Below are 12,054 nucleotides of genomic sequence, written 5' to 3'. Positions count from 1 at the left end.
ACCCCTGGTCCCACGTCTGCCTGGACTTTGTCACGGGACTGCCTCCATCCCAGGGTAACACTGTGGTCCTCATGATCGTGAATCGGTTTTCCAAGGCGGCACACTTTGTAGCTCTGCCAGCTATAAAAACTGACCTCCTAGTCCACCATGTGGTGCAGTTGCATGGCATACCCTCAGACATAGTGTTGGATCGAGGACCCAAATTCATCTCTCAGGTCTGGAGGTCTTCTGTGCGGCGACTGGGGCCTCGGTCAGTCTCTCTTCAGGTTACCATCTGCAGGGCAACGGTCAGGCGGAACGGGCCAAACAAGACCTGGAATCCACCCTGAGGTGTATCTCGTCCTCCCACCCGACCAAATGGAGCACCCGCCTTCCTGGGGTTGAGCATGCTCACAATTCTCAGATCTCCTCTGCCACTGGATTTTCTCCTTTTGAAGACTCACTTGGGTATCAACCTCTTTTGTTCCCTCTGCAAGAAGCTGTCATTGCTGTGCCATCTGTTCAGGCCCACCTCACGCATTGCCGTCGGGTGTGGAGGACAGCCCGTTCTGCCCTCCTGCGGGCTAAGGAACATATGGAACGTCATACCAACCGTCACTGCAACCCGACCCCCATCTACCACCCCAGGCAGGAGGTGTTGCTCGGGTCACAGGACATTCCTCTGCAGACGGAGTCTCCCAAGATCGCTCCTCGCTTTATTGGACCATTTGTGGTTGATTGGGTGATTAACCCAACATCTGTGCGACTCTGTCTACCTCGTTCCCTGTGGATCCACCCAGTCTTCCATGTGACTCTTCTCAAGCCTGTCAGTTCCAGTCCACTGTGTCCTCCTACTCTGCATCCTCCTCCTGCCCGGATCATTGACGCTCATCCGGCCTGGACAGTCAACAAGATGTTGGATGTTCATCAGCGGGGTCAGGGATTTCAATATCTGGTGGACTGGGAGGGTTATGGGCCTGAAGAATGTTCCTGGGTCAAGTGGAGCCTCATCTTGGACCATTCCCTCCTCCGGGACTTCTACCAGGAGCATCCTGATTGGTCCGGTAGGTTTGCCTGGGGGCTCCCATGGAGGGTACTGTTTGTGTGTCGTCTTGGTACCTGCTCCTCTGCTCTCTCTCTCTCTCTCTTTCTCTCTTTCCAGGTGGCATTCCTTGTGGAGCTGATGAGCTCACCTGTCTGCAATCAACCTGCCTCCATATAAACCCTGTTCAACAGCTCATCAGCACCAGAAACTCAGTGTTCACTACCTGGTACCTGGCCTCTCTATTTCTGCATAGATCCTTTCTCTCTGCATTCCGTCGCAGAGTTTTTTGACTCGCTGTTTTGCAAACTGCATTTTTGCTGCATTCTGATGCCTTGAAGTTTTCCAGCCATCTGTTCAATTTTGGTTACTGAGTGACTGTGAGCTGCTGCACTCATACTGTCTCTCCTCCTCCGCAGTGACACCACTCTCCGTCAGCTCCACAGGGGGCCACCTGGACCACGGACTACCATCACCTCCTCTCCTTGGATCTCCACCTGCACACCTGGTCTCATCGGGCTGCGGCTTCCTGTTTACTGGGGCTTCCTGCTGAACTCTATATCAGTACACACTATTTCTGCAGCATTTGTCCTTGTACTTACTCCTGTACAATAAATCTGGTTTCCCTCATCCATTCAGCCTCCCTGCTTTGGAGTTCAATCCTAGTTTTTTAGGTCACAACCATAACACATCCATTTCAAAATTAGCAAATATTTGCACAAAAACAAAAAAGTCTATCAGTTTGACCATTAAATATCTTGTCTTTGTGGCGTATTCAACTGAATATAGATTGAAGAAGATTTGCAAAGCATTGTATTCTGTTTTTATTTACATTACACACAATGTCCCAACTTCATTGGAATTGAGGTTGTAAAAAGGAGTGCAAAAACCCAAAACAGAATTAACACAAAATGGGAGTGCAAATAAAACCACACTGGCTAATTACCATGACAGGAACACTGGAAGACCCTGTTGGCAAGTAAGGCATGACACAAAATACGAAAATGGACCCGCAAGGAACTAACAGCAACGTGAGACCTTAAATAATCAGCTGAGCTAATTTGGCACAGGTTTACTGATCAGATAGCAAGAACATGTAGTAACCAAAAGGGAACACAAGGGGTAACAGAGAACAGACTTTCACCGTCTTGGGTGATTGGAATATGAGATAACAAAACAAAACACAAGGGGGCAACAGAGAACAGACATCCACATGAAAAGAAATAACATACAAATAATGAATGTCTATAAGTGCAATGGTACGAATTAAATATTCATTCCATTGAAAGAATGAAAAAAATCATTGTTTTATATAACAGCAAAAATAGATCCTTATCATTTGATATTTTCTTAATTTATAAACAAGAGAAAAGGGACTTACATTTTGGTGTTCATCACTGGGGCTTTGACATCAACAGTCCAACATGAACTTTAAATAGTAAGTCCCTTCGGCTGCTCCCTTGTTTGCACTTGGGGTCGCCACAGCAAATCCAAGGTGGATCTGCATGTTGAATTGGCACAAGTTTTACGCCGGATGCCCTTCCTGACGCAACTCCACATTACATGGAGAAATGTGGCAGGGGTGGGATTTGAACCCGGAACCTTCTGAACTGAAACCAAGCGCATTAACCACTTGGCCACCACCCCTCAACATGAACTTTAAATAGGAGTCCAAAATTGCTCTCAGTAAACTTGCAAAATACAATTCTGATGATGTAGTCTGTGATAACGTTGTGCCGAATTCAGCACAGATTGAGTCTGTTTTCTTCACTCCAGTTAAAAATCGCATCAGAAATTTGTCCATCTTTTCATCCTAACTTCATCATCTTCATCATAACAGCTCTTCATGCCTCCAGATAGTTTACAGCATAGTGGATTTGTTTTTTGTGAGAGAAGAATTAGTACCATTAATTAGCTTCTTCAAATCATCGTCTGACAGCAAAACAAACTCTGCCTTCTTTAGCAAAACACCGCCCCTGGTAGTGTGAGCATGCGCGGTGGTCAGGGTATGCAATAGCACATTTCATATGGCACCAAAATTGCATGCTAAAAAAAAACTATTGCACTGTAAATGAAATACAATTACAAATGGTACAAATAATCCATGTCACATGACATTCATCTTGTTGGTCTTCATTTTGAATGTCCACCTCCAGCTCATTTGCTGTTAATTCCTCCAATTCAGACTCATCAGTATAATAAAATTTGCTCGGAGAATGGTCCTCTTCATCGTTCATAATTTCTTTGTTATCTTTTTGTTTTGTTTTATTTTGCACCATGGAAATTGTAAAATTGTAAACAATGTCGGGAAAATATCAGGCCGGAAATCAGCCAACCAGAGCCCGGGTACTGTCGCAGCCATATAATAATATCGTTTATGGCACCGTAGAGGTGTGTGAGACTGCTGCTTTTGCTTCAATGCTTGATACGAGGAATAGGTTTTATATCTCAATAACGTGATGTGACTGGAAAACACTAACACCAAATTCGAATTCAGAGCCCCCAAATTACCCAGTATCCATTGAAAAACTCCATGCAAGAAAAATCGTGTTGATCAGTATTTTATTTATGCATATTTCTTTTAATAAATCACCAATATCTCATCTACTTGTAATTTCCATAGACTGTGTCACTGTAGTTTCACGATCTGTGCAGGAAGGCAGGGTCTTTCTTCCCCCTCAGTGCAGGAGGCGTGCTGTGTCTGTGTACCCCCGACCTGCTGTTTCTGTTCTGTTTCTGGATTTCTGGATTCATTCGATTACCTGTTGTGAGCACACACACACATGTCTTCTGAGCACACAGAGGCACTGTGGGCTGCATGATCATGCACGCAGGAGGAGAGGAGCGGAGGAATACGCCACCGTGCCGCGAATGGCGCTGGACAAAACCACAGGAATTCGCGCGTCGGGACGGAGCCGTATGGCGCAAAGCAACGCCGTGATGAAGCCTCACAGGACATGTTCTGGCATGTCCAGCTAAGCCACAATTTCTCGGATAGTCACATGACTGAAAAGCCACCGAAAGCCGTCTGATAGCCATCCTGTGAGACCAACACGGAGATGGTTTTAAATAAAAAGGTCCATTACTTTTTGGACAGACCTCGTACATGTAAACTAACATACAGTAACTTTAATCTGAGCCTCAGAGAGCTGATCAGACACTTTAACACCGTGAGACACAGTGTAATTGTAAACTAACATACAGTAACTTTAATCTGAATGTTTGTCATTGATGTGGGATGGATTTGCAGCATTTTTATTATTCATTTTCATTCATTCATTCATTCATTTTTTTATTATTCACCCAAGGCTATCAAATATGGCCTTCAGGTATTGCGAATGCTTTGTGTCCATCCATCCGTCTGTTCGTCTGTCTGTTGGAACCAAGCCTGAGCAAAAGCACCAGGTACTATCCTGAATGGAAAAGCAAAAAAAAAAAACAAGTAGAGTAGAGCCGAGTAGTGCTAATACTGTGTAATGGAAAAGGGCCTTTAGAAAACACATTAGTAGAAAAACACAATGCACATCGTGTAGCTATATGTAAAAAACAACTTTGTGAATAGAGAAAAGAAGAGCAGCTAGTACCTCACAAGGATGCATAGTGCAGTTTTGTCCATTGTTAAATGTACGTACTGTTAAATATTGTAAAATAAGTGTTTCAGATATTGCACACTTAAAATATTTAAGTGATGTATGTATATATTTGACCCTGTATGTGTAATTGTGACCCTGTGTGGATCCAAAATAAATTCAAATCTGTGCACCCAATTCTTGTTTTTTAAAGTTATTAATGATGTATGCAGTACACAATCATTTTTCTCTGGCAAAAGAACAGGACATCATTAAAAGCCCAGAATTACCATGACATTCATACCCATGAGGAGTGTATGTAAACTTCCATCCATAACTATATGTCTTGGATGTTATTTACATTCATTTAGTCATTTTTTTTATACCGCTTACTCCAATCAGGTGTCACCAGGTGGCTGGAGCCAATCCCAGCAGTAATAGGGCGTGAGTTAGGGTACACTCTGACCAGGGCTATCGTAGGGCCACAGAAAGACAGATAATTTCATTCTCACAAGTATTCACACCTATGGTGTATTTACAGCTACCAGTTCACTTAACCTGGATGTCTTTAGAAGTGGGAGGAAGTCGAAGGACCTGGAGGGAAACCATGCAAACACGGGGAGAACATGCAAGCTCCACACAGAAAGGATCAGCGGCCAGATTTTACCTGATATTGAGGAAAGTTGGAGCCAGCTCAATGATGAACACTGTGAAGTCCATTCCTCAGAGGTATCAGGGTGTCATAAATGTACACAGAGCAGCAACAATTGAAAGTACTGTTTGTGATTTTATTGTTGATGATTCCAAAAGATTTTTGTCAGCTTGAGCTGGGAAGAAATATGCCATGCTCTTATTTCACCTCTTCAGTTTTTAATCCTGACTGGCCCACTGCTTTCAAATCATCATTTCTTCTCTCCTTTACAAGGCTGACAAACTAATTTCAGGGAAGCTGTGATGATGTCAGAGGCCAGAAACAACAGCAGGGATGACATCAGAGGTGGCATCATTATCAACTGACAAGAAGTGGGGTGATTTTGGTCGGTGACGTCATCATCATTACAGGCCATATTCTAGAGATAAGCATCACTACACTGCAAAAAAAAAAAAAAAAAAAAAATCAGCCTGTCACAGAAAACAGCACAGCTTGCACTGCTTGATATAAATTTTAGGGGTGTGCACAATACATGCATTTGTATTTAACCCTATGGTACACCTGCAATGGATCAGTGTACAGAATACCCCAATGGGACTCTGCACAGCATGATTATACTGGTCCAAAAGAAAAAAAAAATCTTGCATGGACTTTGAGAATTGTATTTAGGGTAATTTTGGGGGGTGCTGGATCTGAGCTCAGATTTCTTCTAATCACCATTCACATTTTTTTTGCAGTCTGCATGTTCCATATTGAAGTCTGCATGTTCCATATTGATGGATTATGCAACAGTTTTGCCTCATTCAGCTCAATCGTTTGATGCCACTAATCATGCAAAAAAAGCAAAAAAAAAAAAAAAAAAAATCAGGCCTGTCACAGAAAACAGCATTGCACTGCTTGATATTATCTTTGGTATATAGGGTGTCTCAAAAAAATGTAAAATGTACCCAAAAGTACTCTGAAATATGAATACCAGGAAATACTTTTACTGGGAATATGAAGTTCGGCCAGCTTCAATGTTTCATACAGTGCAGAAGCTGGTTTGTGAGTGCTGCTGCTGCTGCCGTTCATGTACTGTCAGAAATTACAGGGCAAACTCAGCCTGTTTGCTCTGGATTTTTTTTTTATCTCGGGTGGTGGGGTCAAACTTCACTGGGCTCAGCCACCTATATAGGCCAGAATTAATCTTTTGTATGGATACAGTGAATTATTTTACCACAAATAAAATGAAACCACGCCCTCGCCACAAGCAATGCTGAATTTGAAACATCAAAAAGTTGAGTAATTCCTACAGCACCTGAAGCAGTCAGCAGCAGCACAATCACCTCCTGCGTCTCATGTTATTTTTATCTAACTCTAACAATATGAGTGTAGAATGACAATCCCAGCCAGTGATTTAGATGATCTCCTACTAAGAGCTGTTCTGGACGGCAGAATTCACGTTGTGGCTCAGCTGCAGCACAACGCGGCATTCACACGGACTGATCAGTTTATGCTATGATGTGCAATATCTTTACACTTCTTTTTATTCCCCTTTTGACAGTTTTCTGTTATAAATCAATATATAGGCTTAGTAACGTAATACTAAGCCACTAAGGTTATACTAAGGTTTGATACAGCAGCTTTTTTTTTTTTTTTGGTAAAAATGGGGTCTGTTGTGAAAGTGTAGGAACACGGACCCACAACAGGGGGGCGCAAATGAACGGACAATGGAGGAGTCAAATAACAACACTTTACTGTTGTGAATGAGCACAACACACACCGCCGCAGGGTCACAATAGTATGCAATGCAGTCAATTTACCGAACGTGTCATGTGGGCCGGCCGAAGATAAGAGACTGTCTGTCCAAGCAGAACCGGAACCACACGATTTCCTCCGCCACCGAACCCCGGGAATACTGGAGCCGCCAAGTCCCGAACTCCCAGGTGGCCACTGCCTCCGCTTGTCGGATCTGGTACTGCTGGCGCGGAACAAAAACAGTTAGATGTAGGTGTGTTTATACCCAGCAACACGTATGGTGGGAAATCCACCTCCACCTCTCGTCGAAAAGTCTGCTGTCAAAAAACACAAAGCAACAATATTCTTCTGTCGAAAAGACAACTTGATTGGCTGAGCTCGTTACCGCCTAACCATAGCGATATCTCGGCAAAGAAGTGGAGATGTCGTCCTGCTGATATACGATTGAAGATCAGATAATTGGTGACAGCTGTCACAGGTAATAAGTGACAGCTGTCACCCCAGCTGCTCCTGTGAGGCGGCGCCCTCTTGTGCCTGGAGCCCGCACTCCAGGCAGGGTGCCCTCTGGTGGTTGTGGGCCAGCAGTACCTCCTCTTCAGCGGCCCACACAACAGTGTCTTATGAATAGGGGTGGGTATCGAGAACCGGTTCTTTTCGGGTATCATTAAGAAATTATTCGATCCACCCACATCAGTAGCCTTTTTGCTTAGGGAGTGACTATATGCACAAACGTTGGTTCAATAAAGTAAATACGCAAGCATATACACCCAACCACAACCAACCAATGAGCGCACTTGTAAGTTCACTTGTGGTTTCAACACGGGGAAAAGGGGCAGCTAATTTTTTCCCTACGTTCAGGAATCGTCACATACCGTGTGACCGTCCATAACATAACTTCACACAGAAAAATCGTTGCTTGTTTTGTTTTGCAATCACTGAAGCAGACACAAAAAGTGCAGTTTTTTCAGTTCTCAGTGGAGAAGGGAAGATGAGGCAAATGGGAGAGGTTGCATTGGTAAGTGTTAGCCTACACAGCTAACCAGAGTAGCTGTGTTCTCTCACCTGCACAAACGCCTCGACACGTTTGAGCTTCGGGTCATAAACAAGCCACAACATATGTCCACTTTCCACTACATCATCACTTTTTTTTTGCATTTTCACTTTGTTTGCTGTGTAATTTGCCCAAAAACTCTGTCCCTGGATGTAGGATTATTGCATCATATGCATCATATTTTAACCCTTTAGCGCCCACCCTCAAATGAGACTGCGCTGCCCAGTTAGCAAACGCAGGGGTACGATCGGGGCTTGTTAAGAAGCTCTACTTTGATGATCAAGAAACAAAAAGAAAATAATAATAACGATATATATATATATATATATACACATATATTGAATTTGCACATGCCCATATGCCCACGCTGGTTGTCATCAAGACAGTTTACGCGAATGAACTATTTACTCATCATGCATGTGTCAGATGGAGGCACGAAATACGGGATGGCATGGTGGTGGTGGTGGTGGTGGGGGGGTCATGGTTAAGGTTAGGAGAAGGGGTTAGGCTTAGACTAGTAAAATATAAAACCACTTCACGGACATGTCACTCAATTCTTGACGGGATCAGATAGAAGACATCAGACTGGGCTGCTCAAACCACGCTAGTTAGTCAGGATGAATGAGTCATGCGTTGGTCCTCGACACCCAATCACAATTTAGTTAGATGCATTTGTGCATCACCATGTAGTTTGAACATTGATGCGACATGAACTTGTTCCCTATTGCCAAAAATAAATTTGATACATTAGAGAAACTGGCTCTCACAGCAAATCGTACTGTAATGTTGGATGTGATGTACATTCGGATGATTGCATGCATTCCACACAGCTGGCTCCACTCAAGGTTGACTGGCACAGTCCTAACCGATCGACAGCTCCTGCTGGAATGCCCCTGTTGCCAGGAAGCCCAGCGTGGTCAGCACCTGTTTGGACAGATAATCCTTCCTCGCCATATGTGCTCTGGGCCGCCGCAGGTCTGCGCACAACTCCAGTAACAGTGGCCTTGGTAATCAGAATCGGAATTATGAGCCAATTATCATCATTTGCAAATAAATCCTCACATTCCCTGAATACACACCCACGTTGGATTGCAACATTTGCAAGGTCTTCTAATGCAGCCACTGTTAGTGCCATTTTACGCATGCATATATCCACCCATATAAGGGGAAAGTCGTGGGTGTGTTAATTCCTCATCGGTGTGCCTCTGGTATGCACATCACTGATGACTTCATGATTTTACACTATTAACAGTTCCCAGCATCACCTATATGTGTCGGCAATGGAACAATAGCTGTAGAAACGTGCGTACACCAGCCAGGATTATTTGCGTGAAGCACCACACATTTCCGCAGCCGTTTCACTTTTGATACATCTGAATGCTGGCATTGAGACAGACATACGTTTTTGTGCATATGCAGACTTTGTACATGAGGCCCCACTTATGTACAAAGACGTGGATTTTCTACTGAAACATGGTGTACAGCAAAACCTAGAAACTGGCATAAGCACAAAAATATTCAGATGTATCAAAGTGTGCGTAGGCATGGATCCAGGCCAATTTTTAAAACTCTTCAAATATCCGTACTCATTTTTCTTGTCCCTTGATACTTTAAGTATTCTAACCATTTTGTTTTTATTTTTGAACTCTCAATGTCCTCTTCTTAGCATAATTTTGGAAAAAAAGAATTTTCTTTATAAAAACAGCAATTGGCCTTTTCCATAAAATAAGTCTAGAAAAAGGAGATTTGCCTTATAATCAGGTTCATCTTATATTCAGGCCAACACACTATTTAGAGTCCAATCAAAAGAAAGAACATCCATGACAAATTGAATGGCAGCAACATGAGGATTGCACACCATGTCTGAACAGGAATGTTCATGTTAGTTGAGAATGCACTGGTTGTGGGTGTTGTCCTGGGCCTGTACTCTCAAAGAATCTCAGAATCCTCTCAGAGAACTCCTAACTTCACCTAAAGATTCCTGGCAAGGAATCTTAGACTAAGAGTGATCCAGGAGGTGTTTGAGAGTAACTGAGCAATTAGTGGACAGAAACTTTGAGGAGGCGGGGTTGACCTTGTTGTTAGGCATGACGCAGTCTTTTAAGAGCTGTGATTGGTTGTCACTAAAAGGGAAAGAGATAAAAACAAATGCGCTCCACGCTCCTAGTTATTAATGGGCAATAAAATCAACCAATCATATAACCTGAACTGTATTAAGAAATGTGTAATCGTGAAAATAATTTCATGTCATGATGATGAAACTCAGCAAAAATAAATGAATTTATACACAGTTCCAAAATATTTGAACGTACCTCATTCACATGCCGATTATTATATTGATTAGCTTATTGTTATGTTTACCCTCCATTCTGTCAACTGTGCACAAGCAACACGTGAGAAGTGCTGGTACGTACTGCAATTCAAAGCAAAGGTGGAGACTGCAGCACACAAGCAAAGTTCTTCTCAAACAGGTGAGTTTAGGCATTTAGCTACTGATATCACTTGCTCTGATATTAATAATTGTATGAATGTTAGAATTTACATGCAATTTACATTTTTCCCGTAGCCAGGTATCAATGTTGTGATGACCTTCTTGTCAGGCACATGACATTCTTATGCTGCAAGTAATGGCCCCTTCACACATAGTGCGAAGTGTGGACGACGTGTGGACGAAAACGGCGAAACAGCACGAAACAGTTCAAAATTAGCGCACCACGAAACATTGTGCCAACGAGCAGGTGCACAATGCCAGCACGACGGTTTCTGCACACGGCGGCGGTTGTCTGTCGAGCCGGAACAGCAGCTCACGACTGCTGCAGCTGCTCGCATTGTGTCCATGGGACGAGCTGCACCACATGGCGCTGCTGATTTGGAGGAAAATGAAATAAAAACCAGGGTGTATAATTAGTGAACTATCACTGGGTTGATATACATATCATAAAGGGGGAACGCCAATACGAACCCCACGGTTAAATAACCTCTGGTAAAAAACAAACAAACAAAAAAAAACACCACTCACAAGATTTGAACCCACACTGCCTGATGACCAGATGGCAACTCTACCACTGTACCACAATCACTGTCTTGTAAAAGCAGCATGAAATGACTCTAATCAACAAGCACAAAACATAAAGATCCGCACAGCCAGTTAGCTCCCAAACAAATCTTTAATAACACCAAGAGTAGGCCCGAAACGTCACCCGATGTCTGATGAAGGGCTAGGCCCGAAACATCACCCTTGGTGTTATTAAAGATTTGTTTGGGAGCTAACTGGCTGTGCAGATCTTTATTTATTTTTTGTGCTATTCTTCTGCTTGATCCTGCATGCCAATACAGACCCGGATGTGTGTGTCATCTTATTATTTTTTGCTCTAATCAACAAGCAGACAAATGTATATTTTCTCAAAAAAAGGAGAAAAGCGCTGTGATAACTGACCAAACAGTGTTTGCTACAGTGTATTGCTGCTGATATGTGACTGAAAGTGGTGTATTTGTCATACTGTTGGCCTCTCATATGGTCCTGCGGTGCACAGCTCACTGTCCTGTCAGACAGACATGATGTTCAGATCGCCTGCTGCATGACCACATAAACTGACGGCCCGGTCAAGCAGGACCTTGTCAGTGTGTGGCGCTCTCCAGCCCGTCGCAAGCGATATATGTTTTTTATGTTTTCGACGTGAGGTACCAGCAAGCATCCGTCAAACACACAGTGCATGTTCTGCAGGCTCTGATGTTCAGGTCCAGAGATGTTAAGTGCTACGCCGCCGTGCCGTTCAGCCCACAGACCCAAGTGTCCCTCTGTGATCAGATGAGATGCACCTCGCTGCCGGAGGGGGCGAACCACACACAAGCACATGTTGGGGAGAGGGGTGGTGCTTGTGGGGGAGCCGCCATATCCGGCAAAACTCACCGTTGTGGGAACTTAGACAAATTTCACCCCAGTACGACAGTGGTCGTCTGCAGTCTGTTATTGTGCCAAGAGTGCAACTGGCCACACCATTTTCTACGTGCCATGCGAACGGTG

Source organism: Thalassophryne amazonica, chromosome 1 (assembly GCF_902500255.1).
Source record: "Thalassophryne amazonica chromosome 1, fThaAma1.1, whole genome shotgun sequence".
NCBI classification, from domain to species: Eukaryota; Metazoa; Chordata; class Actinopteri; order Batrachoidiformes; family Batrachoididae; genus Thalassophryne; species Thalassophryne amazonica.
Note: the sequence above shows the minus strand (reverse complement) of the source record.